At 38.2% G+C, this 23,442-nt stretch overlaps 1 protein-coding gene across 2 annotated transcripts in view; it reads left to right on the forward strand.

Moving 5' to 3' along the window:
• The window catches only part of GALNT3 (polypeptide N-acetylgalactosaminyltransferase 3), a 65,243-nt gene that overhangs the window by 755 nt on the left and 41,046 nt on the right, over positions 1 to 23,442 (forward strand). Inside the window, exon 1 of one of the 2 annotated variants that reach the window (XM_012440571.2) lies at positions 18,376 to 18,627. The exons of the other annotated variant lie outside the window; for it this stretch is intronic. The gene's annotated coding sequence lies outside the window, so the exon portion shown is untranslated. Of the gene's footprint in view, positions 1 to 18,375; positions 18,628 to 23,442 lie in introns of those variants that run through there. 2 annotated transcript variants of the gene reach the window in all.

Below are 23,442 nucleotides of genomic sequence, written 5' to 3' on the forward strand. Positions count from 1 at the left end.
TTAATCTCTTTTTCATATCTGAGAGTCTATGCTGTATTAATGGGAGATAAAAGTTGGTACAAACCGAACAAGGCAAATTGTGTGCACCCATGCTTTCAACTCACTTGAAGAGGAGGAACACAGTGACATTAAGGTAGATTAATCTCAGTTTGTAGTTACTGAAACATACACTTGTTTGAGAACAGGCTTTGGCAATGTAACTAAAAGGAGAGTTAAATATTTATATGGCTTGAGATTAACCATAAAAGACCTTCAGGGGAGGATTAGAACACAAGAATAGCTAGGGAAAGCAATTTGGTCACTACCATGAGCCTCTCCCTAGAACGCTGCTAACTGTTAGTTGTGCAGTGCCAAGCCACACGCTTGGCCAGAGATCAGAGAAGACAGGGTCACAGGGTGGGATACCACCATTCCATCAGATCCACAGTGCCCAGAGAAGTATGTGGGCAGTGTTCACTCTCTTCCCTCTCCTGTTTCCTGTTTATTCTCTTTATAACCTGGAGCTTTCACCCCTTCTTCCCTTTCATTCACTTCTCACTCTTAACTTCATCTCTCTAAACAATCTAATGTCTTATTATTTTTTGATCTGTCAGTGATCTGACCTTGTTTCTATAAATTCATCTACACAAGTCACCAGTGAAAAAGCTAGGAATGAAAACGTGTAAAAACAAAGCAGAATTACAAAAGGAGGGAATATTTTATTCACAAAATGAATTAATCAGCATGTAGTGGTATGTGTACTATGTGCAAGCATGGCTTGGGGGGATAAAAGAGATCTTGTCCAAACTTTAGCTCTACTGCTTATGCCCTGGGTGGCCTTGAATGAATTACTTAACCTCTCAGTGTTCTCAGTTTTCTAACACTTAAGATGAGACTAATAAATACCTAGCAGTGTTGTTGTGAAGATCAGATAAAGTATGTTACAGCATTATTACATAATAGGCACCAGATAAAAGGTTGATATTATAGGTTACATAACATTTTAGTCCAATTTGTATCTGTATTCAGCACTTCTTATTTCAGCTTAAATGTGTTAAAAGCTGGGATCATTTTCTGTTGGTATTTTTTCAGTGTCTACAATTTTGCTGGGCATAGGGAGGTGTAATAAGTATTCTAATACATGGAATTGACTTCTGGGAATATTCTATATTATTTTTAACATATAAATATATAATGGTCTAAATGTTTATGTTCCCCAATTCATATGTTGAACACCTAACTTCTAGTGTGAGGGTATTTGAACGTGGAACCTTTGTGGGGTGCTCAGGGTTAGATTAGGACATGAGGGTGAAGTCCTCATGATGGGATTAGTGTCCTTATAAGAAGAGAGGAGAAGCTAGAGAACTCTCTACCATGCAAGGACACAGCAAGGATAGTAAGAGTGCTCTCATCAGGAAATGAATTTGTTGGCAACTTGATCTTGAACTTCCCAATCTCCAGAACTGTGACAAAATAATTTCTATCATTTAAACCACCTAGTTTATCATATTTTGCTATAGTAGCCTAAGCTGACCAAGAACATGTATATTTATAACCTCTAGTTTTGTCCTCGAATAGCACCTCTCATATTAGAAAAATTGAGTGAAATTTATGGACACTGCCTTAGTATATAGAATTTGTAGTGTCAATGATTTTTCTTATGATATAGTCCTAGGCACAAAGAAGAGAACAGGCACAATCCCAGCCTTTAAGAGTTTTACATTCCAAATGAACTAGGGCATTTAGGCAGATTCTTTCTGCCCCCTACCAAATATTCATTCCTCCATGTCCTTTGCTAATAGAATTCCAGATTTTGTTTGAACTGTCAATGTGCCTTTTCCTAGGCAATGTCTCACAATGGTGCCAAAAATGAGAATCTTGTTTTCTGCTTTTCTACTCTTTGAAATTTGTGGCCTTGAGATGTAAGGAGGAGTCACTAAGAGAGCTTCTGGGAAAGCTTTTGCTTTTCTGACAAAAAGAGACAGATACAGCTGGCAGCGCCTCCCTCCATCCTGTCCTGGCTCGAGCACTCTAGTATTACCGGCCAGTGGCAGCCATTTTGTGACCCTGATATGACACCCACAAGGAAGGAAACCCAACACGTTAAAGACAGTGAACGAAAATATAAAAAGACAAGACAGGGATTGATTATATTGTTGAATAACTGAAACTAAGGCAGCAACCACCTACTTCTTGACTTTTTACATGAAAAAATAAACCTGTATTTAACTCACTGTGTTATATATTTCAAATCATAGCCAAATACATTGCCAATAACTATCAGATAGAAGGATAATGTATAGCAGAATTTCTGCTGCTGTGACATTTCAGGACAAGTAAATGATAGGGTGAAATTATTTGCATGGAAACAAAGAAAAAAGGAAGTTTTTCTGATATGCTTTTTTCTTTCTTTTGTTTTTTTTTGTTGTTGTTGTTGTTTGTTTTTGAGATGGAGTCTCACTGTGTCACCCAGTTTGGAGTGCAGTGGTGCAATCTTGGTTCACTGCAGCCTCCGCCTCCCGGGTTCAAGCAATTCTCCTATCTCAGCCTCCCGAATAGCTGGGATTACAGGCGCCCACCACCATGCCTGGCTAATTTTTGTATTTTTAGTGGAGATGGGGTTTCACCATGTAGGCCAGGCTGGTCTGGAACTCCTGACCTCAAGTGATCTGCTCACCTCAGCCTCCCAAAGTGCTGGGATTACAGGCATAAGCCACTGCACCAGCCCTGAAAAGTTTTTTCTATTATAAGGACACAATTTTTGTGAGCAAATATAATCTTCACCCTGCTAAGAAATGATAAGTAGAAAATAGCTTTCAGTGGTATTTTTTAAAAAAATTTTTGATTTTCAATATTTAGAATATTTTTAAAGTAGATATATTAGGGAACATAAAACTTTATATTTTAATCATAAAAGGAGAAGAAAAATATAATACATATATTTCAAAACATGAACAAGGAATGCTAGATGGATATGGCTACTGATGATGAAAGAAAGTAATTTTAGGGAAATTTTATATAGTAAACATTATGTAATGTTGGCAATTAACACATACAGTTTTTACCAACTGTCACCACATCTGTCAATATAGTGTGTTGTAATGCTTAAAGGAAACTAAGAATCATTATATTATATTTAAAAAAATTTTTTAAATTGGCTGTAGCCTGATTTCTTATTTATAACTAGTCACGCCCTTACCCCCATATCAGTTTATGTCCCCATGCTAATTTGATTGTTTTGGAGTGCAAGTTACCTTACTGCTAATTTCTACTGAGATATTTACCTCAGGATTAATTCAGTAATCTTCTATACTTTTTTAGTTCCATAAATCTCTGAGTTTTATGTTTCTATGAAAAACCTTTAATACAAGCAGGTCTTACCTACAATTTATTTTCATGTGTTTGATTATAGTTGGGCGGTTTATATACCTTTCTTGTTGACTTCTTTTACAATTGGCCTTTCTATGTTTGTAGTACTTCTTTGGTCATTACGAAGTTTTCCGGCTCAACACTTTGTGACTTCCTATGCTCAGAGGGATCAGAGCCAAGTACAGATGTACCAAAGACATTTCTTTAACATGTATATTTATCTAGTTACAGTAGCAGTTTGGATTGTGCGACTAAGTGGTGTTTAAACGTGTTAGTCTTTTTGAAATTTGTCCCACAGAGTTATGACATAGAGCGATATTCACTAAATAATCAAATAGCAACCTTAATAGTGATTGAAATGAATTTTCTAAATTACCTTTAAATGATATTAGACTCTAATGGTAATAGAATCTAAAATTATTCTAAAATTAAATGTTTACTTTAAAAAAAAAAGGTAATAGAGGAAACATAAATCAAACCATCAGAGTCTTTTCTACTCAGAGGCTTTGCTTCTGTTTCATGCAAGGCCATCACTTTCTTAGTCACAGTGAATATTGGCCTCTTTCTCCCCATCAGCTTGTAGTATCTATGAGGGCAGGAAATGGACCAGTCTTGTTCACCTCAATATTCCCATCATCTATCACAGTGCCAAAAACATACTGACACTCCACAAATATTTTTTGAATGAATGATATCATTTCTTGCTTCAAAACTTCAATGGTTCCCCATTGTTTAATAATTTAGTACAAATTTGTCAAAGAGTATAAAGAGTGCCCAGTCTGTAAGCACTTTTCATGCATGCTCTGTCCTAGCCCAACCAGAATAAAACAAGTCATACCTACAACATACCTCAAACTTTTGGCTGTAAAGCATGCTTTGTGCAAAATCCTGATTATCCACTTCACTCTTCCCCAAAAGATTCACTTTACCTGCTTTATAAAGACTCTTTTTGTCGCACTTAGCCAACAGGAGTTCTTTCCTCTGTGCATTGCCAGAATATGTTTCTTATGGCTATTGACATATTTTGCTTGTGATTATATGTATTTTTGTTCATATCTTATCCCCCCGCCCCATCTACATTGCAAGCTCCTTGGGGAAAGGGTGAATGGGTCCTTACTTTACTTCCCATGGCATAGTATACACAGCAGGTATTTCATTCAGGCATGAGTGTATGCATCTTGTGCTTGTATATGTTTGGACCATCAGAATTCATACATGTACGAAGAAAGGTACTAATGGAAGACATATCTTATTAGAGTTGCATGATGTGGTAAGCACATAGCTTCTACATCAGCCCACATGAGCTGAATCCTCACTCTGTTGCTCAATAGCTTTGTAACCTTGGGTAATTCACATATATCTTCTAAAACTCAGTCTCCTCATCTGCAACATGATAGTAATATTACCTACCTGAAAAAGCTTTTGTACAAATTATGTAAAATTGTTGGTACATATAATAAGCAATCATCAATATTCCATTGATATTATTAATATTTGAGGTTATGATTTTGATTTTAATGGTGGATGCTTTGTGATATTGGATTGCAGATTAGAAAAGCATCTCTGTATTGAGTATCTCCCCATCAACAAAGTAATAACAACAGCCAAATAATTTAGGGCCCAATATATTTTGCTTAGAAAACTCAGAAAATTTTTGCAGTTCTCTTTTATTTGTAACAGAGAGACCTGTGATATGTTTCTTATCATACTACTTAGTGTCCAATGATTTCTCATTAGATTAATATCAATGATTGCTCATACATACACTGGGTTACTTATTTCATATTAATAAAGCATATTAGTGAGTGCATTGCAGCACTAAAATCAACACATAGTGAAGTACCTAAGCCACTTTATCTTAACTGCAAGACAGAGTCTTACAGATTTCTAGTTCTCATGCAAGAGACCATCAGGGACCCACACATTAAAAATGGAAGAGTGCAAGAGCTGGGAGGGTGCCGCTCTGGGAACATTTTAAGATAATATTACCATTTGCTTGATTTTAATTCACATAATCTGGAGTTCTTATAACATTGGGAAGTTTTGAAAAGTAGAATATTTACACAAAGAGAGTATAAAGGAAGTCATTTTCTGGAATTTTGCAATGTGTTTCTTTTAAGGAACATCACATTCTTATAGGCCTTCACCAATTAAAGAAACTTTATTAGGTATGAATGAGAAGCATATGCTTCTGGTAGCATTGTACCCAGAAGATTTTCATTAAGTCAAGTCTGAACTTTTACAGCATTTGAAATATACCCAGTTGGGCAGTTAGTGGATCCTCTTCAACTTAAAGTGGTAATTGTTATAAGAGAAAAATGTACAATAAGAGTTACAGAGTAGACAGAAACATCTTAAACTCTTTTTCAGTGTTCCAATTTTGCTATTTTGGGGAGTTATAGGTGAAGAAGTATGGTCTATCCCTAAATTTGGTTTCTTGCATAACACATTATTTTGAATGTCACCAGTCAGCTCTTGGGCTTCTTTAGAAGACCAAAGACCAAGATTGAAAATAGAGTGAATGCATATTTTAGTCCTGTAAATGAAGACATCAGAAGTGTAATAGAAGGCAAATGAAAGATAAATACATTTGCTTTTCCATCTGTTAAGACACAACTAAGACATTCTTTCCATTTTTTCCTTAATATTTTGTTTCCTGGCAACAAATGACAAAAATTCCCAATCAACCACATTTTTCACAATCTTTGGTTTTCTAAAAAGGCAGTACTAACACTGTTATTTAGATTTTTACTATATAAAATCATTTTCAGAAAAGGAGGTACATACACATACATATATAATCAAATGATATATCTATATATCGTGTATGTGTGTGATAAATTAGTAAAGAAGCATGCCTTTAAAACCATAAGGATGTGTTATATAAGCACTTTGGAAAATAATTGGCATTATCTGGTAAATTTGCTACTACCCAGCAATTTCACTGTTAGCTATTTCCCCAAGAGAAGCTCTTTCACATGCTCTTTAACCAGAAGGAGAGTATAAGAATGTTCTTAGCACTATTTGCAGTCTCTCTCACACATGCATGTGTACCTGGAGATTTTTCAAATGTTCATGAAGAGCAGAATGGATTAACATAATACAGTGTGAAAATTAATTAATTACAGCTATATGCAATAACATATATGAATCTCATCTATGTCATTTTGGGCAAAAATATCAATTAACAAAATAATATACATACATTTCATTCATATACAAAGCTGTAAAAAGTATGAAATTAACTAGTATTTTGTTTAAGCATATGTAGCAAAATGCTGAAGAAAAACAAGAAAATGATTGAACACAAAATTCAAAATTAGGAGGGGACAGGACCTGAGAGGGTTCCATGGTAGATACAAAAATACTATTTTTTTTAAAGTAAGTAGTAGGTACATAGTCGTTTATTGTATTATGATTCCTCATATATTGCATGTATTTAGTAAATGTTCCTTTGAAACTACTCAATATTTGATTAAAATAGTATAAAACAAAGGGTGCTAATAATTATTGCCATTATTCTATCTAAGCAAAATATTTTAGAAGTAATATAATCCTTCAGTCTTTCGTAACTCATCCATTTGTGTGTGGTCTGGAACATTATTTCCTGATTTCTATGATATTATGGCAGCGTTTAATTGCTGCTTAAAAAAAGATAAGATGGCAAAACTGGTAAGTCCAGTTTATTGTGGTCTGTAAGGCTACAAAAAGTCAAATTCCATTAAGCAAACTGACAGGCTGTCTCAGGTCTATTGTGTTTCACAATATGTAGAAATGAAAAGTTACTGTGAAATAACTTTTATAACAGAGATATTATAAAATACTTTTATTTATGAGGATTCTCTTCTTATTTTGGTTGACCTTTTCATGAAGTAGTTTCATATACTTTTAGAATGACTCTTTAAATGCCTCTGAAATTCCACTCATTTAGTGGTTTGTATGTATTTCAATACAATTAAATGATAAAACTTACAGTTCTACTTTTGATATTAGTTAAATTTATTGTATCTTCTCATTTAACATTCTTGCTTCTGTCAAGAAATTGCTTTAGTTAAGAATTATTGGTCCAAAAGTCTTTCCCTCTCAACTGAAGTTTATGGAGAGACTTAAAAGAGAGACCTTATTTTTACATCAATGTATCAATTTGGAAGTATTTTATCTATTTTGCCTAGTTATAATTTAATAGACCAAATTACACTATTAAATATTATGAAGAATTACTTTGGATCATTTTCTGTTTTAAAAATAACACATACAGCAGCTGGGTGTGGTAGGCTCACACATGTAATTCCAGCACTTTGGGAGGCCGAGGCGGGCAGATTGCTTGAGGTAAGGAGTTTGAGACCAGCCTGGGTAACATTTAGTAGAAACTCCATCTGTATTAAAAATACAAAAATTAGCCAGGCATGGTGGCTACTTGGGAGGCAGAGGTTGCCATGAGTCAAGATCGCACCACTGCACTCCAGCTTGGGCAACAGAGTGAAACTCTGTCTCAAAATAAATAAGTAAGTAAATAAATAAATAAATAAAAATACTACAGGCCAAGTTATTATATAATTATACCAAAATTGTAACAATCAATTTTTTTAAAGAAACTTCATCATATTTAAGGTTATAAAGTACCCAAATGAACAAACAATGTTTCTATTGTTAAGTGAAGCATTGTATCAACCCCATTTTGTTATCCCTTTTTCCTCTGAGTTGTTTAGAGTTTCCTGTGTTCCTTAACGTTTTGATTTCAGCAGTCAGTGTGTTTGCTTTTTGGTATGACACTCTGTTTCATAGAATCTTATATTTGAAGGAATCTCTATATGAAGTGAAATGAACAATTTTTGGTTTTTTTATATTTGAAAATTTGTAAAATTTATACATGAAAACCCTTTAGACCCTTATATGAATGGAACAGAAACTGGGAAAGTAGAAATTGTTCATGAATGCCGAATGGCAAGCTAATGACGACCTATCATTCACCCTTGGATTCAAGGTAAAATTATTTCACAACTTCTGTGATATAGTTTATAGAGTATGGGTTTTTGAATCTGGCAGACCTGCTTTTGCATTCCGGCTCTTTAACTATGCATCTTGGAGCTTGTCACTGAGGTCTCTTCACCTGAAGGTTTACGTAGGGTTTTCTGGAGACTAAATGAGATAATGTAGGAATAATTCCTGGCACAGAGTTAATACTCAGTAAATGTCCTCCCAGCTCCCACATCCCAGCTCAAAGTGGGGAGTAAGATTTTCTCAGTGTAAGAATGTCAGGCCACTGCAAAGGACAACAAGCTACTTCCTTATCATCCAAAGCACTTTCCAGTGTTTTATGTGCAATAAACCACAGACCTCTGGACCCCTGCCCTGTTGTCTCCTCCCACACACTTCATAGATGTTTTCCTATGTACCCCTTGTATCCTTGGGGTTTAGGACAAGGGAGAGAAATAGTTGTCTCAGGGAACAGAAAAACTTACAGTGAAGGAAGGAGATGAAAATTAATAAGCATCATCATCATCAGAAAAAGCTTATATAAAACATAAGTTGTGAACAACATGCTTCCTACATGAAATGGCAAAATGATAGAAAAACTATTTTAAAAATGCTATCATGTAGTTTTCTAAGGTAAAAAACCAAATGAGAAACCTTCTGAGGCAGAACATTCTGCAGGTATTTCCTTCACATTGATTTTGTGCCTATCACTATGGAAGGCTTTATAGTGGGTGCCAGTTTCTGAAGACAGAATTAGGTATATAAGAAACTTAATCTAACACTATATTCCCATGTCTCTACCCAAGGTTAATTTCTCTCTCAAATCCCTGTTGCACCATGTGGTAATAACCAAATCTCAGTAAAATTAGGGACTTTTCCTGTGTCACTAGAAATGCAGGTATAGTGCATGGGTCCCATCGAGCATAAGGTATGGATGGGATGGGAGTGGTAGAATGCATTGGTATGAGAAAATTGGTATTAGGCCATCGCAGGTATCCAGGCTTTCATGTTCTGACACTACATCCTGGTTCCAATGTCAGCGGCTGAAGACAATGGGCCCTTTGATTATGGTCTACACGGTTAATTTTTGTTTTCTATTATTACACAAGGTTTAAGTTTTACCAGTTCATTGTGTTTCATCTAATATAAGGACCTTTAAAAATAAAGGACCAGAGAGTGAATGTTTTAGGCTTTGTGCACCATATGATCTCTGTCACAACTATTCAGCTCTGCTATTGTAGTGTCAAGCAGCCATAGGCAATAGTAAATCTATGGATGTGCCTCTCTTCCAATAAAAAATAAGTTACAAAAACATGGATCTAAGCAATTCTCATCGGCACTGAAAACCTTTTTTGGGCTCTCTGCATTTCCTGGGACACATGAGGGCTGCAGGACTCCCTAAGGCCTGTGTGCCTCAGGACTCTCTTTAAAAATGTTTTCTATTCTTACTTAACATTGGGCAAGGAAAAACTCTGGGGTCTTACCAATCTCCACGGTAGGGCCCATGAGCCTAGCTTCATTTTTGCTGTGAGTCCTCTCACCAGTCTGGTTTCAAAGGTCAAGACTCATTACTAAACATCTTACTCTATGTGAATGGTGGTCCATGTAGTTGTGCAATATGGTATTCCAGCATGGCGAGAGGCTACTGGGCTTTTCTCGGGTACATTGCAAATGCCCACCCCTGTCCCACCATCTTACCCCCGATTCTATTCTCCTTTCTCCATTCGGCACCAATATAATCAAGATTTGAGGTGGAAATAGAAAACTGGCTCAGACTGAGAACATATTCTTCAAATATACGGTCTTTGGCATAGTTTTGTACAGAGTCCTTCAAGGCTTACATTTCTAAAATTCCAATACATTCAAGATTTTGCATCTCAAAAGCTTTCTCTGTATGAGTAGGAAGAGTACAAAGGATGTACAAATGCGGAAAAAGAAAGGTGCTTATGTTCATGTTAAGAGACCAAACTTAGGTGAAACAGTTAAATAAAACACTATTTCAAAACTTACTGACTTAAGACAACAGCAAATTAATATCTCTCATGATTCTGTGGGTTGACCAGGTGCTTCTTCTGCTGGTATTTGCTTTAGGTCCATCACCAGGTTGCATCGAGCTGGCAGGTGGCTGGGGGCTATGCTCAGTTAGAGCATCTGGGAAGCTGAGCCTCCTTCCACATGGCCTTTCACCCCAGACTTCTTCATGGCATGGTAGTCTCAAGGGAATATTTCAAGGAAGTGAAAGCAGAAGGTGAAAAATCTCTTTAAGACCTAGACCTGGAAGTCATGCAATGTCACTTCCACCATATTTGATTGGTCAAAGCAAGTTGCATAGCTACTCTAGATTAAAAGGTGAAGAAATAGACTTTATCCTTGATGAAAAAAGCAGCAAGTCACATTCCAAAATGACGTGCCTACTGGAGAGGTAGAAATTTGAAGCTGTGTTTTACAATTCATCACCAGCGCAAGAGCAAAGTTGTAACTAAAGGCAACCTTTTCATTTGTTCATCCTGTTGGTCATGTGAAGGTAGCAGATGGCTATGAGAAGATGGGGTTGATATCTGATTGGACACTAGATTGTGTAGGCTGTGCCCTACATAAAAGGTATTCTTTAAAAGTAAAAGTAGGGCTGAAATGTAGACTAGGTTCCATTCAGTTTACTGGAGGTCCTGAAGCAGATTTGCTTCTACCAGGAAGAAGGGGTCATTCACTTGCCAAGCTAGGTACCCATGGGCTTCTCTCTGACCAATAGCGATGTTCTCTCATTCATGCAAAACACTGTTTAGGCCAGTAGAGGCTCAGCTGAATACCAGCTTTCTGTGAATCAAATACACACTGGCTCTTCATGAAGGCTATGATTTTTACTAGAAAGTTTAGGTAGGTATGCCAAATCTGCACAGAGTTTGCAGTGGAAAGAGAAGCAGAGACAAAGAAATTGGATGTTGCTTCTGGTTTAGCTCCTCCGCTCTCCGTACATTCTAAAAAGTGAAGCCACTTCCTTAGATCTTGGGGGGAATGTACCCCCAAAGATTCTCCTTGGGTCTTCAGAAGATGTCCCACATGAATGACCTTTTCTTCTTTGCCTTATACTCTTCCCCTGCTCACCTTTAAAAAAATAATTTTCTGGCCGGGCGCGGTGGCTCAAGCCTGTAATCCCAGCACTTTGGGAGGCCGAGGCGGGTGGATCACGAGGTCGACAGATCGAGACCACCCTGGTCAACATTGTGAAACCCCGTCTCTATTAATACAAAAAAAAAAAAAAATTAGCTGGGCACGGTGGCGCGTGCCTGTAATCCCAGCTACTCAGGAGGCTGAGGCAGGAGAATTGCCTGAACCCAGGAGGCGGAGGTTGCGGTGAGCCGAGATCGCGCCATTGCACTCCAGCCTGGGTAACAAGAGCGAGACTCCATCTCAAAAAAAAATAAATAAATAAATAATAATTTTCTAAGCCCTTTGACCCCTTCCCTACTACAATATCCCCATCCTCACTCCCTTTTTATATGTTATCCATTAACTCTTCCAATAGAAACAAACCTCCTTCTCTTGTGATGACTTGATTTTTTGTAGGCAACCCCAAATGTCAGGACCTGTCAGGGACTGCTGTCCCTGAAGCTTTGCAGAGAGGAGAAGAGGAATGTGATCTTAGGGTCTATTGACTTATTTGGAAAAGGAGAATTGACACATTCTGATTCTGTGATTGGATGTAGGGATTAGAAAGGAGTATAGTGATGGGATTCTACCTTGAACGGCAAATGCCTTTTCTCCTGGTAAATTAAAGTAAAATATATAAAGATACAGAAAAAATATAATTTCATTCAAAATTCCCCTTCTGACATGCAGAAAAATTATTTCTCATTTTAACTTAATTACAATAATGCTATTTCTTTTGGATTATTACCTCAAACCTAATGTGCTAAAAGAGCATCCTCATCCTCTACGGCTTGAGTTCCTTAACAAATTATCATAACTTATCTGGAAACAAAGTATATCAAACCCAGCTAGCATCTCTCTGCAACTCTCCCTTTGTGTTATTGGAGTCAGGAGGGAGGTGAGGGCCAAAGGAGGAAGGAAATTTACTTTATGCCAATGCATTGGAATTAAGAAATATCGAGGTGGTTTGAACTGATCCAGGAGGCTTGTATCAGTCTGTTCTCATGCTGCTAATAAAGACATACCCACGACTGGGGAACTTATAAAGGAAAGAGGTTTTTTTGTTTTGTTTTATTTATTTTTTTTTTGAGACGGAGTTTCGCTCTTGTTACCCAGGCTGGAGTGCAATGGCGCAATCTCGGCTCACCGCAACCTCCGCCTCCTGGGTTCAGGCAATTCTCCTGCCTCAGCCTCCTGAGTAGCTGGGATTACAGCCATGCGCCACCATGCCCAGCTAATTTTTTGTATTTTTAGTAGAGATGAGGTTTCACCGTGTTGACCAGGATGGTCTCGATCTCTTGACCTCGTGATCCACCCGCCTCGGCCTCCCAAAGTGCTGGGATTACAGGCGTGAGCCACCGCGCCCGGCCCAGGAAAGAGGCTTAATTGACTCACAGTTTCACGTGGCTGGGGAAGCCTCACAATCATGGCAGAAGGTGAATGAGGAACAAAGTCACACCTTACATGGTGGCAGACAAGAAGAGCTTGTGCAGGGGAACTCCCTTTTATAAAACCATCAGATCTCATAAGACTTATTCACTACCCCTAAAGCAGTATGAGGGAAACCACCCCCATGATTCAATTATCTCCACCTGGCCCTGCCCTTGACATGTGTAGATAATTACAATTCAAGGAGAGATTTGGGTGGGGACACAGCTAAATCATATCAAGACTCCATGGGAGACCAGGGTCTTCAGTTGGGCTGGAGGGGATTTGGAAAGGGGGAAGAAAATCATATTAGAAGATACAAAGATTTTCACAGGTGGGAAACTGAATGTGATATGATCAGAGGAAAATAAGAGATCTGAGGGTTTTTTTTTAAATAAATGGGGTATTCTATTTTTATATTTCTAAAATTATAAGGTTTTCATTGAAAAAAGCATTCTTTGTATGACGTTCTGGTAGCTAGAATTAATATTTTTCTTACCAACAGAAAATGGTAAATTGTTAATATGTATTCTACCTCTTGTTTTTGTGATATGATGCCTCTAATGATATTGTCATGGTTTAGGATCTAGATAATTGATACAAGATGGTTAATAAAAGTCAGGACTGAGCACAGTGTCTCCTGCCTGTAATCCCAGCACTTCAGGAGGCCGAAGAGGGAGGATTGCTTAGGTCTAGGAGTTTGAGAACAGTCTGAGCAACATAGTAAGTCCTCATCTCTACAAAAAAAAAATATATATATATAGGCATGATGTCACATAGTCCCAGCTACTCAGGAGGCTGAGGTGGGAGGATCACTTGAGCCTGGGAGGTTGAGGCTGCAGTGAGCTATGATTGCACCATTGTGCTCCAGCCTGGGCAACAGCACAAGACCCTATCTCAAAATACAAACATATGCTGGGCCTGGTGGATTATGCGTGTAATCCCAGCACTTTGGGAGGCCAAGACAGGAGGATTGCTTGAATCCAGGAGTTCATTTGCAGCCTGGGCAACATAGTGAGACCCTGTCTCTATATAAAATACAAACAAAAACAAAATAAAAGTCAATTCGAATAAAATCATCATAAGTGTTTTAACAGATGAAGAGGGTGATCATTACATCACTGCTTGCAATATCAAAATTTGGGAGCAATCTTCATTGTCCAACAGTAAGTGATGGATTAAATAAATCCTTGAAAAGGGATATCAGGCAACCATTAAAATAATTCTGTACACTACTTAGGAAGCTGAGGCAGGAGAATTGCTTGAACCAGAGGGGGGAAGTTTCAGTGAGCCGAGGTTGTGCCGCTGCACTCCAGCTTGGGTGATAGAGTGAGACTCTGTCTCAAATAATAATAATAATAATGCTGTAAAATAAATGTATTGACATAGAATTATATGTTAAGCAGAAAATGCTGGCTACAAAATGAGTCCCCAGAACAGTCTAGTTTTTATTTTACAAATCTGTCTCTCTATCCCTCTATTTTCCCCATTCCATGCCCGGCCCCATGCTGACTTTTTCAATAAAAAAATTCTGGCAAGGTATATGATAGAAAGGGTCTGATAGCACTGATTCATCTTGGTATAAGGAATTCTGAGTATTTAAAAACTAGTTTCTTTTCATTTATGTGTATTTTCTGATTTTTCTGTAATGAAGATTAATTTCTTTTCCATTTAAAAAACCATTTTACAGGGAAAAAGAAATAAATTTTTAGGAAAAGAGTGAGTAAGGAATACCCGGAGTACATTGCTGAGGTCAACATCATGCAAGACTGTCACCGTAGTTTCCCACAAAATATTCTTTGATGCCACTGTCAGAATTTAGAGCCAGTTAGATTGAATATTATTCTGACTCAGCATGACATTTCTTTTTGTTCTTATGCTAATGCTTAAAAGCTTGAAACAATGCACTCTATTCAATACATTTCATTAAATATTTATTGAGCACCTACTATGTGCCAAGTACTAAGAATACACAATTAGCAAGACAAAGTTTTGTTGTAATCTAAGTCAACACGTGCCCTCATAGTATGTGTACCACTTTGAAAATCTGAGATGATTATTCTGAGGTTCTACGGAGGGAAATCACACAAAACAATGTCCAAAAAAGTTCATGCTAAAATAATCTATTTATATTTTCACTGTTTTAAGTCTTGTAATATTTTAAACACAATGTAGAATGATGCTGAATCATTATTTTTAAAACCCACATATTTATGGTTCTTGACTGTGATACCACCTCTATCCTCTGCTTGAATCAATAACATTTGAACGCTTCTACTTATTTGGGAAGAAATTATTCCAATCTGTTTAGTCTTTGAGCCAAATCTCTCAGTCTGACTTTGAGATCCTTACTAAAAACTCTAGTTCCCTCATGAGGCAAAACTGTTTCTAGAGTATGTTTCAAAGCAAAGTTGTATAATCAACAATTAAACAAACTAAAATAGTTTAAAGTTGGGCTTAGCAATTGTACACATTTACTTATCACATTATATATTATAATTACTTTTATGAATTAAAATTTTGATCTCGGTTAATTTCAATTCTGTTATCTTTGTTTTCCATTAATTATTATTGCTATATCCAGAAGGTTTTGCTTATTTATTTATTTGTATAACTCTCTTGGCATGGAGCTTATATGAATCAGAATGTAAAGAAACCTGGAGATCATCTTGTACCATTATTTTGTTTTGTGGAAGAGAATAATTAAGCTAGATGTAAAGTAACTTGTAGAAGTGTAAGTTGTTTTGCGTGGTGTCTTTTGAAATGTAGGTATGCGAAAGCTGGTAGCTATTGTTCTTAGAACTTTGTAGTTCAGATTACCAGGCTAGCATTCTTACCTGCCTTGATTTTTTTCTCCTGACTGTTGGGTAAAAGCATTTTTTAGACCTATAAATTGCTGAAGATACTATGTGTGTTTTTTTATGGAACTTGATGGGTCAATTTATTCATTTAACACATATTTTTTAAGTACCTAGTAAGTGCCAGGCTCTGGTCTTGGCATTAATTTAAATGTTAATGGAAATTATTAAAGAGTGAGTATTGTTTCAAATCTATACAAATGACCATTTTGTGGCTAATTGTGTGCGTGTGTGTGTGCGTGTGTGTAGAGTGTATGTGTATGAGAGAAAGAGAAGGTTTGTTTCCTTTCCTTCCTGTGTAAAATCTGTCCAATTTTCTATCTTAACTGTCATTGTATGCTAAACATATACTATTCAACTTAGCTTATTTCTGAGAACCATGTCTACACTAAGGCTCCTGGGTTTTATTTTATGATGAAATGCTAATTTCCCTTTATAAAGCAAATTCTTGATTTCATAATTTTGAATAGGATGGTACTTTCAAAAGCCTGCATCTGATTACATATGAGGCATTAAATATTTCAGTATAAATTTTTTTTTTCTTGGGCCTGCAGCATTTTAATTTTATTGTGAAATAGAAAAATTTAATATTAAGACTTTGCTTTCAGAACGCTCTGAAATAGTACAAGTAATGTTGTGTAAAATAGTACAGCTAGAGCATCCCTAATCCACCGATATAAAGTCTGAAATGTTCCAAAATTCAAAACTTTTTGAGCACCAACATTATACAAATGGAAAATTTCACACATAAGTACTTTACACAAAGTTTGTTTCATGCATAATATTATTTATAATGTTGTATAAAATTACCTTAAGGCTATGTGTATAAGGCATATATAAAACATAAATTAATTTTGTGTTTAGACTTGGGTCTCATCCCTAAGATATCTCATTACATATATATATGTACATCTCATTATATATATGTGTATATACATATATCTCAACATGTATTAATACACATACATACACACACACACACACACACACACACATGTTTTAAAATCTGAGAAAATCCTAACTCCAAAACACTTCTTGTCCCAAGCATTTCAAATAAGGGACACTCAACCTGCACAAGTAATGCCACACTCTGAAATACTGCTTCCTTCTTTAAATTGTCTGTCTCCATTGTAAAATGGACAGTCAAATTTAGTAACTCCTGATCATTTTTGTTTCTTCTGTTCTTTTTTCACTTCTCATCCAGCATTCTTTGCTTTCTCTCTCTTTTTATAGGTCTGCCCTAGCTTCTCTTTTCAGTTGTTATTGATGTTACCAGTCTCACTATCAATGCATCTCAGTCCTTGGATTACAGATTTTGCTATTCTATATCCACCTGTTCTGTCCTAATGGTCCGTGAAAGGCATTGCTTTTTGCCTGGTGGAACATAAAACTCTGACAATCTTTGGCTCCTGCTTCATTCAGAGATGGGTGGTGGATGACAAAGGATACAGGTTTCTTGGTTATACATTTAAGATACCTTACAAATTTTCCAAGACTAACATTAACCTCCAGTTAGAGGAAAGCTACAAAGTTGCAGGATAAAGAAGAAGGAGAAGGAGAACAGAATTTGAGGAGCTAGTATTTTCAGTTCTGGACCTAGATCTAAGGAAAAACATTACCAAGTTAGTATGTCAATACACACAAGTATCTTCTGAACTGTTTTTTGTTTGTTTTTGGAGGGAGAGGGAGCTTGGCAATTGTACTGTCATTAAAATGTTGCAAATACATGAAGCTTCCTTGGTGCTTGCAAAATAATCACAACATGTAAAACAAGCAAAGTTACTAAAGTCAAACCTAACTCATAGGTGTCATAGTATAAAATACTACCATGGATGCTAAAACCAATGTCGTAGACTAGTCAAGTACTAAAGCTACACTTGTTGATACTATACCAACCTGTATTTTAACCCTTATTTTTAGGTCACACATAGCACTAATAAAACAGTAAATAAGTACCATAAGAGCATGTCAAAGTGTAGGAGGAAGGCCACAGCTAAACTTCATAGGAAAACCTTTCACCGTATGATTAAACATTCCACCAAAAAGTTTTTAGCTAGTTTTCTATTTACATCCCTATATATCTTTGGGATAGAGCCAAATAAATTAGTTCATAGAAAGGTACAAAGGCCATTTTAAGTCCGGGTTTTGGGTGTGTCGGTGTTTGTTACAGCAGCAGAAGGAAGGCTGAAACAGAAAGTGGTGTCATAAATGGAACAAATACTGTTCAACGATTTTTTTTTTTTTTTTTTTTGGTCTTAAAAACGACAGCAAAAGCGACCATCTTCCTGGAGTTTGCGTTGTCCCTTTCCAGAATAGATGCTGAGCTTTCAAACAAACCCACGGTAGAAGCAAGCCCTCTCCAGGAAATCCCAATCTCTTTCCAAACAGGGACAGCAAGGGTTCTCTCTGTTGTCTCGGTTTTCCCCTCTCCTCTGGGAATTGGTTTGCCTGCTGAGAGCATCCCAAGAAGGGGAGGTGCGCCCCAAATTGGCGAGGCTCTGCCAAATACCAGAGGCTCTTCTTTGGAAGGAGACTCCTCCTTTGGACGTGAGGCGCTCCTACCAGAGCGCCCGCGTACAGAAACGGAAACCACTAGCTGCGCTGAAGTGAGTTAAGTGATGAAATCAAGACTTCACGGGAAGGAAGCTCACGAAACCTAACTGGTGACAGCAGCTGCTGAACCCTGCCCGAGGAAACCACATGAGCCAACAGTTGCTGCCCTCCCGAAGTGGCCCTCGGAGGCAGCGCACCCCCTCATTTTGGCGAACCGAAGAGGAAGGGAGGAAGCGTGTGGGGGAAATCTAGAACTTCTGGTTCCTCAAGGACCCAGCAAACTGTGTCCTGTCTACAAGGTGATCGCTGCCACCAGGTCAGTGCAGGATTCCTCCAATGTAGACGGGCCGGGAGCCACGACCCGCGCGCAGCAGCCGCAAGCCTCGCCAACTGCGCAGAGGGAAGCAGCGCGGCAGCCAGGCGTGGCCAGGACGGCGCCCCCGCCCCGCGCGCGCGGTCCACAGTTCCCACCTGGAGCGCTCAGGTAGGGCCGGGGCGGGGCGGGAGGCTGGCGCGCAGGCGCGGGAGCGGGGCCTCGCCCCTGCCGACGTCGCAGGCTGGAGCTCACCTGGGAGACTCCGAGAGGAAGCCGAGCCTCGGTTCTGCCTCTCCAGGCGACGCGGGAGGCCCCGCGGGAAGGCAGGAGGCGGTGGCGGGGGAGGAGCTTGACTGAGCCGCAACTGTAGCGACAGCAACCGGAGTCGCCGCCGCCGCCACCTGCACCTGGCGCCCGGCCCACGTCCAGCGCCCGCCCGGCCGCCGCTTCCCGCCGCCTTGCCCTGCCCACTCGCCAGGTAAGCCGGCGGCCGGCGGCGGGGGACGCGGTACCCCTGGGCTGCGTTAGAGCAGGCGGGAGGACAGCCGCGGGGGTTCACGTGTTGGGGACAGGGCTGCGGTCCGGGTGGCCGTTTGGAGACGGTCTCGAGAGCAGAGTTTCGGTTGTCCCTGGAGAGAGCCCGAAAGAGGCGCTCCGGGTCAAGGGGCAGGTGGCACCCCGGGGGAAGCCCGGTCACCCCCTCTCGCCCACGGCGCCCCCCGCCACTCCCTATGGGGCGGCCCTAGAGGAGCTGGACCGAGACCAAAGTCCCGGTGGCCCCAGACTTGCCCTCGGGAGGGTCGCAGCTTAGGGACCTTGAGAGCGAGGACCGGGCGCCAGGCGGGCGCGCTTCCCCTCCGCCTAGCAGGTTGCCTGTCTCCTGCCCCTCTGCCCGAGAGGGCATCCCGCGACGGCGAAGGGCATGGCTTTTCCAGGCAACTTCCCCAACCGGGGACCCCAAACAGTTCTAGGCTGCAAACCGCGGCCGCCTAGCCATTTAAATGGTTTCCGAGTGGTTTGGAAAGCGCTCTGTGGCCGGGACGCGGACACCCCTCTCTCTGTGTTTCGACTCTGCACTTTTCCGGGTGCGCTCTCCAAGCCAGAGCTGGGCCCACTTTCCTGTTCAATGGAGAGGAGTTCTTTTCTTCCGTGGCAGGAGGAAATCCAACTGCCACTCACCAACCACACGCCATCTCGTCAGAGGACCTGTTGACTTAAGGACCTGTACATCGCGGCTATGGTTTGGCTGTGGCATATGACTCAAAGGTTCAAAAAAACAGTTTCAGGATCCTGCCACGTCTAAGCTTGGGTGTGCCAGGCCCAAATTCCTTTCCCTGCCTAATTAGGCTTTTCTGAAGCCTAAGAATTGAGGATGAAACTGGCGCTTATCTTAGACTTTTATTTCCTTTTCTTTCAAACTCATCAAAGAAACTATTTCTATTTAAGAACCCCATGGACTTACCAATATTTCCGATTTTTGAAAAACGTTAGTAAGTTAACATAACTTGCTATAGAAGTTATGCTACATAATGAAGACATTTACACTCAGATTGTATAGTTAAAAAATATGAAAGTGACAGCATTTTAATTAGAAAATCTCTACTCGTGGGAAAATCTGTTGCTTCTTTTATTGTATATTATTCTTTGAGTTTGTGGCAAAAATACATGAGGTTAAAGTCACACCTGCAATTAGTTCTTGTAACTTTTAATATCTGAAGTCTAGCGCACATATTAAACTTCCCAAGCAATTTGTACCAAGAATCTCTTTTTATATTGCTTTAGCCAACATTTGTACATAGAAGTTTCTAATAATAAATAACAATTCCGCTAGATTTGTTTTGTTCTATCTCTGAACATTTTAAAAATATATTTTAAATTGCACATTTAACTTAAAATACCTTGGGCAACATGTAGTGGTTTCTTTCTTTCTTTCTTTGTTTTTTGCTTTTAAGATTGGATGGAAAGCTAAAAGCCAACCACAGCATAACAGGATGTAATTATTAATTCAACCAGGACTTTTCTACATTTATTAAAAGACTCTCACCTGACCTCTTAATTTTGTCTCCATACCAAGTAATAAATGTGCTAAATACTGTTTTCATATTAAATATAGGAGTTGTTCCTTGAATTTTGAGTGTTAATCTTCATTGCTTATTGGGCAGATGTTATCAGAGTTTCTTTCCTCTTAACCTCTAGTGAGAAATGTAACATGTTTTCATTAGCTACAGTAACAGTGTGACTTAATCTATCTGTTAAATAGGAAAAATAATACTTTCCTAGATTGAGATAACAAAGCCTTAAAAACAATCAGGAATGTCTTCCAGTCCTAGCGTTTTCGGGATCCCTTTCTCACTTTGGAGATTCAATAGTCAACCCATCCATTTGTGAAAAATTGAAGCTAAGAGAGGTATTCTAATTTCATTTCACCCGGAGATGGCATGGTCATTCCAGTGGCTTGACTCATGACTCCTATATCTTTCTTTTCTCCACCCACATTCTCGAGTATCATTAGACGTTTATCTTTTTTCTTTCATATAATTTGTTAGGCTTTGTAATTATAGAATAGCCCATTGTTCTTTCTTCAGCTCTGATTTACTCTCATTTCTACTTGTTCAAATGATGCCTGACTTCACTGAGAATACCCAGTGAAGGCATCATGCTCCTCTTATTGTGGAATAGCTTGCATATTGACGATGCCATGTCAATTGAGATTTTTAGTTCCTTCTTCGCATTTCCAAGCCACAGTTAATTTTTTAAGTCAATGTGGATAACATTATTTAGTCTTCTGATCCTTTTATTATATTGGCTTAAAATATATTTTATAAGGCAGAGACCCAGTGCCTTTCATCCATTTGCAACACTCCAGATTTTTGGTTTCAAGCACACTTCCTTAACATTAAGTTTCTTTAAACTTTTTTTTTCCCTTTTACTGCAATCCTCAATAACTAATTTATGCCTCAATTCAGTAAACTCTTGTGTGAATGTATATAAATGAAACAAATTTTATTAATATAAAACAATGCTTAATCTTACAACATGGATGTTCATTATTTCATTTTTTAAAATATTGGTCTAAACACATTAGCCTGCTTTATGGCCACAAATGTGCTGGAGCCTACAATGTAAAAATAGCACTATCCTGTTGAATTTATGTTTTTTTAAGGGCTTATTTTTTTTTACCAGCTTGCTTTCTCTCTGTCTCATAAATGCATGTGCAGGCACACACACAGGCACACACTCACACAAAAGAAAATATACTGTTTCTTAAAAACTGTACTATAATCCTGATTAAACATTTATTGTAGGACTTGAGGCTCCAGGACCTTGGTGCTAGATTAAATCTTTCAAATCTTAGGAAGTGTATGAAACCTTGTTCATTATACATTATTTTGTGTTAAATGGGTTTTCATCTTACTGTAGTGTATTTGGGAGCAGGAAAAACTAGAAATATTTTTCTGAGGGGATTTTCCTGGTAAGAATTAAGTGAAATTTTGAGGGAGAAAACATTGTATCCAGCTCTATTCTAAACTCTTAAAGTTTTATGACTGAGTTAGTTTTGGGTGGAGTCTGAAAAATTTATTAGAGAAAACATAGCCAGTTTGTTATTTGGTTTATATTCTGTTAATATTTAATGCTTTTCTCTTTTATTATGAAACAAGTATAAGATACAAATTATAGGAATTATACCCCCCCACCCTTCAAAAGATTACATTGAGAGATTAAAATAGATTTGTAGGAATGTAGTCTTAGAAGCTCTGATGGGATGATTAAGCCTTCCATAGACACTTTCAATTTTAATCTGCCTTTACATTCTTGGTGGGAGAAATTTTTCTCCTAAGGAAAATATTATCATATTTAGTATTGTGGAAATGATCAGTACCTGAATTATCTTCACATGTATTCAGTTCTCTAGTCCATGGAGTGTAAAAATACATTTGGAATGGTAGATCTTTTATAGGTATAAAATCCTATTGAAAAGGAAGGAGGTATTTTCAATTACCTACTTATGCATCTAGTTAATATCAAGGGAAATTCATACTACGTAATTTGGGTAAAATTTAACACAACTAATGTACACTCAGGGGCAACACTGAATTCAAATCAATTCTAGCAGTGGCAAGAGACCAAAGTACATTCACTTATTGCAAAGCAAAGACAAGTAGGATTCTGAATTCTAGGTCATTTAAGACTACTGACCATTAGATGACACTTTCTTGGGTCATTCTCAGAGTTGGGCTCTTATTTTTGGCGCTAAATAGAGAATATTCCCCCAAGTACACCTTTTCACATAATTGTTTTAGTTTCAAACTGTCCAAATGAATTTCTTCTCAATATGATTGCCTGCTGGACATCTTTAACTTTTCTTCATCACTGGAGATTATTTATGTTCAAACCAGAACTTTCATTTCATCAAAAACCAAACAAATGAGCAAATAACCTGCTCACTTTCTGTATTCTATATATAGATAGTAGTACATTTTACCATTTCTTACCTATAATGCCAAAATCAGCCTCTGAAAACAAAACAGAGTTTAACTCATTTGTTAGAAAAACTTGAACCTAATTGGAGCAAAGCCTGAGTGAACTGTCAGGAGGCTATTGTGCATCCAACTTAGTGGATTATGTCCCACTGCAGAAATAGGGCTGTTTGATTACATAATACTGCCCAGGCCCTGCTGGGGTGCACTCTTAAATTGGGTATGTAAACCATATCACCTTTCTAACATCTAAAACATTCTGAATTTTTTTTTTTTATATGATAAGGTCTCATTATGTTGCCCAGGCTGACCTTGAACTTCTGGGCTCAAGTCTCAG

Source organism: Aotus nancymaae, unplaced genomic scaffold, assembly GCF_030222135.1.
Source record: "Aotus nancymaae isolate 86718 unplaced genomic scaffold, 86718_ANA_hifiasm-v0.15.2.pri h1tg000029l, whole genome shotgun sequence".
Taxonomy (NCBI): domain Eukaryota; kingdom Metazoa; phylum Chordata; class Mammalia; order Primates; family Aotidae; genus Aotus; species Aotus nancymaae.